Raw genomic sequence first — 11,850 nt, 5'->3', positions numbered from 1 at the left:
AGCAGGAAGAGCACAAAGAAACTGCAGGGTATTGAACTCTGCAGAGTGCCACATTACGCTTATATCACCACATCATTTTATTTCTCTTTGTAATGCAAGAGAGGAAGTCTATCTTCAGATAAACATGTAGCTTAAACACAGTTTCTGCTACATTGTACCCAAAATATTAGCCATGATATCTGAAACACTAAGTATAACTCTATGCTCCCGAAGTTGTATTTGCCCAACCTGAGAATTATATAGGGAACATAGCTTTTTTCCCCCTCAGAGAAAAAAAGTATCTTATAAAGCTATGAAAAATGCTGTGTGCATTTCTGTATTTCATGAAATATTTATGGATAATAACAGGTTTGCTGAAATTATGTAATCAACCATTTCTAAATTGGTGCTGTTATAATTAATGTTTATTTGAAAACCCTCAGAGAGGGACAGAAGATACATCTCCAGTTTTGTAATCATCTGAGGTTATTTTCCTGGTTGCTCTTCCAAACACCTGGGCTAAGACCTATGTAAATCAGACAATGCTAATGTGTGCATATTAATGAAGGTCAAGCTTTACTGTTCCCATAGCTAATTTTTTTATAAAAAACTGATTTCCTCCTTTGGACAGTATTATTACCAACAGATTCTCATCCTTGTAGTTTCAAACAACACTAAAGAATAGAAACCTCCCCCATCATGCTTCTAACACCTCATCTCCTTTATTTTAAGATCCTCTTGATTGCTGGTTCTAATAGTTGCCTGATGTGTTGTGAAAAGTCTGCTGCAGTAGAAAAAGCCTTGTACTTGGATTCTGAAAACCTGAATTTCATCCTCTAGCTACCATTAAAGGTAATCACTTCTCCTTTAAACTGTAATTTCCACATATGCAAAGGAAAGAAGATAGTTTGGTGAAAATGGCCTTTTGAAAATGAGTTACTATGGCTGCTATCCAAAAGAAAAAAAAAACAGAAAATAGCAAGTGTTGGTCAGAGTGTGGAGAAATTGGAACCCTTGTACACTGTTAGAAGAAGTGTAAAATTGCATAGCCACTATCAAAAACAGTATGCAGTTCCTCAAAAAAATAAAAATAGAATTACCATATGATCCAGCAACTCTACTTCTAGGTACATACCCAAAAGAATTTAAGGCAGAGTCTCAAACAGATACTTCCACATCCATGTTCTTAGCAGCATTTTTCACAATAGCTGAGAGGGCGAAGCAACCTAAGTGTTCATCAATGGATGAATGGATAAGCAAAATGTAGTAAATACATACAGTGGAATATTATTCAGCTTTTAAAAAGGAAGAAAACTCTGACATGTGCTATAATATGTGTGAACCCAGAGGACATTATGATAAGTAAAATAGGCCAGTCACAAAAATACAAATACTGTATGATTTCACTTATATGAGGTATCAGGAGTAACCAAACTACAGAAACAGAAAGTAGAATGGTGGTTTCAGGGCCCAGGAAAAGGGGGAAGTGAGTTGCTTAATGGATATAGAGTTTCAGTTTTGGAAGATGAAAAAGTTCTGAAGATTGGTTGCACGACAATGCAAATAGACTTAACACTACTGAACTGTACACTTTAAAATGGTTAAGATGGTAAATTTGATGTTACGTACATTTGATCATAATTAAAAATGAAAGTTAGGGGCCGGCCCGGTGGCGCATGCTACAGTGCACTGCTTGGGAGCGCGGCGGCGCTCCCGCCGAGGGTTCGGATCCCACATACAGACCGGTTCCCGCTCACTGGCTGAGCGAGGGGTGGGCGCAGCACCGAGGGTTGCGATCCCGTTGCCGTCCCGGTCCGGTACGGGCACGATACTGAGGGTTGCGGTCCGTTGCCAGACACGAAAAAAGACAAAAAGGAAAAAAAAAATGAAAATTAAATCAGTTGCTTAACAAAATTTAACTTCTTGAAAGAAAGGATTCTGTATATGTTTGTCATTTAGCCCTTAGTGTTATTATCCAAAAAGTAATATAAGTTTTAAAAGTATACTAAAAGTAGTGTAGAGCTATAGTATGTATCTATGTAAAGTTCATGACTATGGACAATACAGTGAGTGTTAGAAATGTCACAAATCTGCATCTACTTAAATTGACCCCAGATCCTACATTGAAGACATGCGACAATGGAGTAATTCTACGAAGAGAAAACATTTTCATAATGGGGGGAGGAGCTGTTTGCTCACTAACCTAGTCATTTTTTCTTCCAGTCTGCAGGAGTATACACCCAGCTATGAAAACTGTTGAGAAGATGACAAGGTAGAGAACAATTGTAAGAACAGTGATTTTTATGTGGTTAAGCCTTTCTGCAGAAATGCCTGGGATAAGCCAAAAGTGAATGTATCCCTGCAAAGAGGGTGTGTGGCTTTAACTTCCATTTTTTTAGACTCAACCAGCAAATGGTTAAGGAGTAAGATTCCTTACATGGTCCTTCTAATCAAATTGAGATTGGGGGGGCACAGTTTGAAAGTGAGATTTAAATTTTTCAGACAAAAAAAAGTATTTGGGGCAAAGAAAAACAAAACAAAACAAAAGAATTGACGGTTTTTTCCACAACACTCTTCCTCTCCTCTTCCTTTTGCTTCTTATAATCCTCTTTCTCTCCCTAGAATTCTAGAGTGCAAGTCTCATGAATGCAAAAACCAAGTCAAGGAAGTGGCTGTTTCTTAAGGCCCTAAAGGCAACCGCTGCAACAGTCCAGCCATTCTCTAGAGAATTCAGCAGAAAGCCAGTTGGTAATAATGTTTTTTGTTTGTTTCTTCTTTTTTGCCCTCCTGGCTATAAAGAGAAAACCAAGGTAATTAGTCAGGCTGTTTCTCTTTCCTTCACAGGTCAGCTAAATTATAAACGGGGGCTAATTTCTCTTGTTTTGACCCACACTCTCCACTTTGAGAGGGGATCTCCATCCCATAGTGCAGCCCTCTCCTCACTGCTCCATACCCTGCATACAAACACTCCAGGTTCTTTTTATTTTTGCATTTAAAAACTTTTTTTTTCATTTTTTTATTGACATGTAATAATTGTAAATATAGGGTACAGTATGATGTTTCAATACATGTATAATATGTGTATTAATCAAATAATCAAATTAGGGTAATTGGTATATCCTTACCTCAGTTTATTGCACATGAATCATACCTCAAATTTTAACTCTTAAAAATGATGTGCTACACAGTTAATGTTACAAAATAAAAATTATATTTCATTAAAGGGAACCTTATGCACCATTGGTGGGAATGTAAATTAGCACAGCCATTATGAAAAACAGTATGGAGTTTCCTCAAAAAACTACAAATAGAACTACTGTATGATCCAGCAATCCCACTGCTGGATATTTATCCAAAGGAAAGGAAATTAGCATACCAAAGAGATATATGCACCCCCTGTTTATTGCAGCTCTATTCACAGTAGCCAAGATATGGAATCAACCTAGGTGTCCATTGGCAGATGGATACAAAATTGTGGTATATATACGTGATAGAATACTACTCGGCCATAAAAAAAGAATGAAATCCTGTCATTTGCAGCAACATGGATGAGCTGGGAAGACAGTATGTTAATCGAAATAAATAAGGCACAGAAAGATAAATACCAATGTTTTCATTCATATGTGGGAGCTAAAGAAAAAAGAAGTTGAGCTTATAGAAGTAGAAAGTAGAATTGTGGGTACTAGAGGCTGGGAAAGGGAGGGCAGGGGGATAGGGATAAGCTGATTAACAGAAACAAAATCATAGCTGGATAGGAAAAAATAAGTTCTAGTGGTCTACAGTAGTGCTAGGCATCTATAATTAACAGTAATTTATTGAATGTTTCAACATTCAGTAGAAGAGAGAAGCCCAAATGTTCTCATCACAAAGAAATGATAAATTTTTTATGATGATAAATATGCTAATTACCCTGATTTCATCATCACACATTATATAAGCATATTGAAATATAACTCTTTATGCCGTAAATACATACAATCAATACATGTCAATTAAAAAATAAATAATTTTTTTTAAATAAAAAGGGGAAAAAATAAATCTGTTTACTAAGCCCGTGCTGCACCCAGGGTACTGACCCAGGTGCTGTGAGCATTTCTTCTGCAGACCTACATGCAGCCAGCCTATCCTCACCTCTCACTGAAATACCCATAAAAACACAGGAAGAAGAAACAAACTTGCTGCAACAATAATCAAGATGGTCAACAGCCTAACCCTAGAATGTGGGAAAGATTAATGCTAATACTAAAGCAGGGAGAGACATCTCAGAGAGAAAGCACATCACATTTCCTACCTTCAATCTACAAAAAAGACATCCTGAGAGGAATGGGAGAGGGGGCAGTAAATAGTGTATTGGCTTAGATCCTAACACACTTTAACTACAGTAAAGAAGATTTTACACAAGTAATCATGATTCATGAAAGGAAGTGTCTTTTCCCATTCAATGTTGCCTCTGTCTCCACATGGACCTAATTCTTCAGGTTTCTGCAGAGTTCGCGTATCTCATTGAACATGCTTTAATTTCTCCACTTCAAAACTATACTGTTTATTTAACCTTTTAAAATACAATGGTAATAAGGTTAACATATTGTTGACAAATTTGTATAGATAATACCCTTTGTGTATTTTTTGATGTAATAACAGCATTTCATGTATGACATGTTGAGTTTAAAGTATACTAACACTCCCAGAGCTTACATAGTTATTTCCTCAATATCACCATTGAATATTCTACTCCTGTTACTGATTTTCACTGGTTTCTTCCAGTCCTAGATTTTTTTTTTTCCTTTTTGTCTTTTCTCGTGACCGGTAACGGGATCGCAACCCTCAGCGTCACGCCCTTACCGAGACTGGCAACAGGATCGCAACCCTCGGTGTCGCGCCCACACTGCGCTCAACCAGTGAGCGGACCGGTCTCTATATGGGATCTGAACCCTCGGCGGGAGTGCCGCCGCGCTCCCAAGCGCCACACTCTACTGAGTGCGCCACTGGCCGGCCCCCAGTCCTAGATTTTTAAAATAGTATCCAAAGAATAGAGTGGTTACACAATCAATACAATTCAAGTGAAATTGTTGTTAAAGGGAGAGCATATCAAAAGTATGGTGTAAGTAAAAACAAAAATTAACCTCTGCTCCCAAGCAAAATCAGCATTAAAAATAAATTAGTATTTACATGGATGTATTTGAAACAAATTAACAATTACTGGAGGTGACAGTAAACTGGCCTAAAAGCTACTTGAATTATTACTCTGAAGAAAAGAAAACCGAAGGAAAACAAATAACAGTTTTAAGATATAATGGATTATTCTAAAATGTATGCCAAATGCCATACTTGTCCAAAAATGTATCTACATTTACAGACGAAAAAACTGAAGTGTTAATTAAACATTGACAAATATAGGGAGAGGAAAAGAAAACTTTCTGAATTTGAGGGTGTTTTTTGCTTGTTTGAGTCTTGTGCTCTAACCAGTATCACACTTTTCCACCTTTCAAATGTATCTCCAAAGAAAAAGGACACGAAGAGAGACTTAAAGCTTAAAATGGCATAAAAACAAAACAGAAACATATAAATTAGTAACTTAGGCAGACGTGTTTGTAAGCAAAAATTTTGGAGAAGATTATAAATTATCATGTTGCTATAAAGACCTAAAATTGTGATAACGTTCAATAGCTGACCCCCTAAATAATGTTATTAAGAACTTTCATTTTTTATAGCACATATTTCCTTTATTAAATACTTTATGCCATAGCTCAAATGTAAATCTGACCTACCTTTTTGAACAAGATAGCCCAAGAGAATGCTAGAAAAGCTAAATGTCAGGATTATACAGAGCTGAAATTAGCCAATTGTGGATAAACGTATGAAAAGATATACTCTAAATTGCTAACAGTGGTTGCCTCGATGGAATGGAATTGGAGGTGGGAAAGAGAGGAATTATCACTTTTATATCGTGTATTTTCTGTTTAAAATGTTTTTGTTTAAATTGGCTATAATGGTCACATATTACTTTTTATAAGTAAAAAAATTATTCATTGAAACTTCTGACTAGATGTCAAATAATGCTGCTTTTGAGTTTAAGCAATTTCTGACTCCGGGAAACAGCATTTACTTATGCCCCATAAATTTAATCCCTGGGGCTCTGATCTGTACACTTTTTCCCTTCAATTGGACACACCTCCACATCTACAGAAGTCTCAGAAGTATTGCCGATTAAGCTATTGTAGAGTAGAGAAAAGGAGGAGTATAAGGTAAATGGAATTTTTTTTAGATAATCTGTTCATTCAAAAGAGTAAGGAGAGGACTTGTGGAGAGGATGAACAGACCCTGAATCCAGATTCCCAGTCATGACTCTGGCCCAAATAAAATACTTCCTAAAAAAAATTTTTTTTGCACTTTGGTTACTACCCAAAAAAATTCTACTAAAAAGATTATCTTTTGCTTTACACATTTCTTTAAAATGCAAATATTTCTTGAATGGATAAAGTGCTATCCACTGTACACACATTAGTAAATGTTAATTTAATTTTATGACCTCTGAACAGCCAGCTGAAATTAGCTTTGCTGAGTACAGAAAGGCAAAGCATTTGTGAGCTTATACTTGAGGATGGAAGACCTACACGTTGAAATGAAGAGGATTTGGTCCAGCAGGGAGCATGTAAGTCTGGACACTACAGAAAAGGATCCCAGAAATCACAAAGGAAGATGGGGCATCTAGGAAAGTGGTAGATACCAAAAATTCTGTGGGCTACTTGAAAAGGCACCCAGTGAGAAAAAATTAACTCCTTTTGCCTTCTTTTCTTCTTTCCTCTCCTTCCTTCTCTTTTAATTCAAATACTAATATAAGTATTAGTACTACAATTGAGTTATATTGAAAAGCCTAAGTAACCTTTGGTTGGAAGTGTACCCTCTTCCACCCTAACTTCCACCCCACCTTCCACCCCCACCACCTCCCACAGCCTAAACACACAATCACTTGACCACTGCCCAGGACAAGGTTTGAAAACAGCTTATTGGAGCCTGTCAGTCAGAAATACATTTTGTCAATGAAATCTACATTGGAGAGGATAAAATTATACCCCTGAGGGGCACGCCTGCCAATAGATGGCTGATTGTTTTGCCAAGATAAAAATGCAAGCCAAGGGGAAGAACTGGATTGCTGAGTCTAGTTGAGGGGTATTGAAGGGGGTGGGTGGGAGGCCAGAAAAGAAAAGAGACACTGGGCAGAAGAAGTAGGGGGAGAGTAGGGAAAGGCCAAACAGGAAGTGTCAAGTGTCTGCTGTGTGCTGTGCTATCTGAGTCTTATTTCCCTTTTCCCCACTAAATCCTTAGGAAAATATTCACTTCTCATTATTGAAGGTAGCTCCGCTTTTGCAGGGAGATTACAGAGTTGAGTGAGGAAAGAGGAAGGTGAAATGTAGTTTTCCTCTTGGGGGATTGTAACACTCCACTTCTACAAAAGTATTGATGCTGGTGACAAAACAGAATTGTCTAGATAGGGTGGTGACAATATGAGCTACTTTTTTTCTTTTCCATTGTTATTATCATGCTGTTTTACAATATGTATTTTTTTTCCAAGAAAGAACTTTGAACTCAAGTATATACATACTTGCCCAGGGTCAGGAGGTTCCAGAAAAGTCCTCTCTGCAGCCTGGCCTGAGTCACATCTTTGCCATAGACTCATGTCATGCTTCACTACAGGCTTTTCAACTCTTCAGAGCCCCAAACAAGCTTGTGGATTCGAAGATAAGCTTCTGTGCATCTCAAAAGCAACGCAAGCCACTCAGGAGCAGAGAAAGCTGTGCCTTGCAAAGTTATGATTATGAAATTCAAGCTGGAAAGCCAAGGATAGAGAATCACTGTACATACTATCAAAAGTGGTCGATACAGTGAGCTAAATAAGATGAACATTTCTTGGAGGTGTTTTCTTGTTTTCCCAGTATTGTTTCTCGACTGAAGGACTAGAGTCACCAACACTTCCAAGGAGGACTGTGAGGATAAGTGAGAAAGCTCATGAACTGTTTGGAGCACTCAACTCAATGCCATGTATCCTAGGGGCAGCTAGGAAATATTCACTATAGCAGTGGTGCATAAATAAATTCAGCTCTTTAAAGTAGATTTCAAAAGTCTTTAATTTAAAGAATTTTTGACCACCAACATACATTTATCCCACTCATACATATGCTTTCCCAACTATTTCACCTTTTTTTAATTCTCAGTATCAATGCATTAAAAGAATACAAGCATCCTGCTGAGACAAGATCTGTAAAAGCATTGTCACAGGCAGTGACTTCCAGGAAAACCAAATCCAAATGACTTAGAGAGGAAAAAAAAGTTTTTAATATAGTTTCTTTGGGGAACACATTGGTTTCCTTTGCAGTCTTTCTGATTTTAATCTCAATTTTTATAGATTCGTTAATGCTATCATTTGAAAATTTCACTGTCCATCTAGCATATTCAGGTGATAAGAGGATTGTAACTTGAGTCCCCCAATGGAGGAAGATAAAAATGTTTGAAGATTACAGGAATTATAGAATAATACTTAATCTAGAGCCAGACTGTCCAGATTTGAATCCCAGCTCTTCCTCCTACTAACTGTATAACTGTGGACACGTTACTTATCCCTCTGTGCCTCAATTTCCTCGTTTATGAGGTAGGGATAATGGTACCTGCTTTACAGGACTGAATAAATTGAATAAGTGCATAGAAAGTGCTCAGGACATTGCCTAGCGTATAGTAAGCACTCAGTAAATTTGACCATTAAAATTGGAAAAATCAAATTAACTTTCATGGCACTTTACAAGCTCTTACAGTGTGGTTTATTTGTCATCACTGGAAGGTAAGAAGTGAGACTGCAGAAAAGGGCTATCTTTACTCTCATGATCATTTTGGGGACACTTCAGCATGTGAATGGCAGTCTATAAAGGTTTTCTAACAATAATAATAATGGCCTCATAATAATAATAAAGTACCAAAAATAATTTTCTTATGAGTCGATGAGGTTAAATTATCAATGTGAAAACTAGAGAGAAAAGAGGAACAAAGAAACTTCATTTCCTGTTAACCAAGAGAATTTTAGTGCTGGTATTAATTACTGAAAATGACTTTTCACTCATTTGCATAACTATTGCAAGGACTGCGTAAACTTTAAGACATTTCTCATCTTGCATAACTTCATTTTGTTTGTTTGTTTTTGTTTTTGTTTTAGAGCCATTTTATTTGGACAACTAAAAACAATGAAATGTTCAGGAGCAGTGTACAATGAAAGAAATCAAACCAGTTACTTTATCCTGTATTCCCTCTTCTTTACAACTAGAGCAAAAAAAAAAGAAAAGGAATTCTGCTTTAAGGGAAAAGTCAGAAAAATAACCAATACATTTTTCTTCTCCATAATAACATAAACAGCTACATGAAATCTAATTGTAATAAGAGAAATTGGACATTGGTTTGCACATATTCATTAAAAACACAACAGGCTGTTGTGCTCTAAGACCATAACTCCACCTGCCTTCATCTGATGCTCATGAGTTTCCACTCATGGGTAACAACAAGTTAGTTCTTCCAGCACTGGAGCTAATTCATATTTCCCATTATTTACTGCTGTGTTTGCATTAAGCAGAGAGTAACTCTGTAAGGCTGATGCTTTTCTCTGCTTGTTGTTTTAGTCCATAAGTTGTTTACTATCTGTCGCATATGCTTGATGCTCAGGCCTTAACTTCAGGAGTTGAAGAATAGATGGAATCTGAATTCTCTGAAGCAGTTTCTTCTAGCTCCTCTTCTGTTGTCTCTGGAAAACCAATCTTTGGCTTTGCCTGCTCACCACTATCTTCTTCAGGTAGCACACATTTCCAAAGGCCATATGTTTTTCCTACCACGGTTTGCCAGAGTCTCAGTGTTCCATCTTCAGAACCACTGGCATAGAGTTCTCCATCAGGACTAAATCTCACACAGTGAATAGGACCAAGGTGTCCTTTATAGGATTCTAGTTCTTCTCCACTATTATAATCATACTTATAAAGTTTAAAATCTTTACCACCAGCAACAAGAAACTCTTTGTCAGAATGAAGAGATGCAGAATTGATGGTTGCAAGAGCTTCAAAGGATTTAATTGCATCCAAACTTACTGCACTATGAAAAGCAATAGATCTTCCATAAGTTATAACCAAGATCTCTTCCTCAGGAATATATTCCATACTGTGAACAGACGTATTATAATTTAGAAATCTCACTTCTGTCATAGTAGCATGATCCAAGAGGCGAACAGTTTTATCATCAGCTGAAAGAATCTGTTTATCCTCACTGCACCATAGAGCCTTTTTAATACCAGAGGTGTGACCACTGATTTCCTTAGGTTCTGCTTCAGGTTTGTTCAAGTCATATATGCATAACAGTTTATCCTGCCCCCCAGTTAACAAATAATTACTATACTGTGTGAAATCCACAGTTTTGACAATCTGTTTATGAGCCAGGGTCATCAATTCATCTCCTGAGACAGTATCCCACACTTTGGCAGTGAAATCTGCAGCTGCTGTAGCTACTTTGGTGGCATCCTTATTCAATGTTGCACCCCAAACCGCACCTTTATGACCCAAAAATGTTCCAGTCCAGTCTCCTGTATCTCCCTGGTGTAGCATAGGTTTACCATCTTCGCAAGTACTGATTAAGAAATATCCATAAGGCGTGATGCCACTGAAGGCCAAATCAATGAGGGGCTGTATGTGGCAGGAGCAGGTGATCGGTGTCTGCCTCATTGCCATGGTGGTGGCGAACCTAGAGATCAAGCTGGTGAGCTGAGGGTCGTCTTGTCTTCTCTCTCCTCAGCTGCAGCACCTTAGGCTCCTCAAGGCCAGCGCCCTGACACTGGGGCTAGGCCGAGAGACAGAAAAAGGAGGCCAATCTCGTGGCCCCAAGGTCAGGAGGGGGTTAGAGAGGAGTCAGGGAGTCTGCGACAGTCACCCAGGGAGGGAAAGGGAGGAAGGAGGAAACTAGGGGAAGGGGAAAACCGGAGAACAGGCCCAGCCATGACCCACACCATCCACACCTGATCTTGCATAACTTTAGATTCAACCATAATTAAAGGAAACTGAAATAGGAATAAATGTGGATACATGATAAAAACTGTACAATGAGAAAAGAAAACAATTTCTCACACTAGAAAAATCACTCATTTTACCTGACAGCTTAATATCCCAAATAAAAGTGAGATAGATCCTAACACTTGCAAGTAAGACAGGGGGTTGGGGGGAACTGATATTGGACAACTATATGTAACGACACTTGGCAAATAGAAAAAGACAAAGAATGAGTGCAAATGTTCCATAACTGGCAACATGATATTGCAGTAGGAGGAAAACAAAATAAGGTAAGAAAAATGGAGAGGGATGTGAGGAATTGCTGAAAGAGAGCTATGGGTTAGGAATATGAAGTTGCTTTTAAAAACATCAGAAACTCTTTAAACAACCTGAATTCCCAAGTGTTGCTTAACAACAACTTTGAGTAGAATAATACTAGGAGACAGGAAAATTACATGGGATGAACAACTTAAATCACAATAAATGGAATGCCTGAAGATAGAATTTAGGGTGAGTGAAGGTCTTAATAAAATAGACTGTTTTCAAATAGCTGGATTCCATGAGATGTCAAGAGTTAGTAATAAAGAATTCAATAGCATGTAACATTATCCCAATAGAATGTTTCAGAGGGTCATAATGCTGTGTACAGTAGTTTGTAACAAAGACTCACACTTTCTATAACCCAGGTTGGCTCCTGTGCTGGCCTTTTTTCTCAACATCAACCTAAGTACAGTTCTTACTGCCTTCATCCCTCTCTCATCCCAGGAATCTTCTCCCCACCAATATGGCAGTAAAGAGGGATAGG

The 11,850-nt window shown here is 37.8% G+C and overlaps 1 pseudogene; it reads right to left on the bottom strand.

Annotated features, from left to right (window-relative positions):
- Positions 1 to 9,652: 9,652 nt before the first annotated feature.
- Positions 9,653 to 10,730, bottom strand: LOC103594954 (annotated as a pseudogene).
- Positions 10,731 to 11,850: the final 1,120 nt, after the last annotated feature.

Source organism: Galeopterus variegatus, unplaced genomic scaffold, assembly GCF_000696425.1.
Source record: "Galeopterus variegatus unplaced genomic scaffold, G_variegatus-3.0.2 Scaffold1651, whole genome shotgun sequence".
NCBI classification, from domain to species: domain Eukaryota; kingdom Metazoa; phylum Chordata; class Mammalia; order Dermoptera; family Cynocephalidae; genus Galeopterus; species Galeopterus variegatus.
Note: the sequence above shows the minus strand (reverse complement) of the source record. Positions and strands in the feature narration are given on the sequence as shown.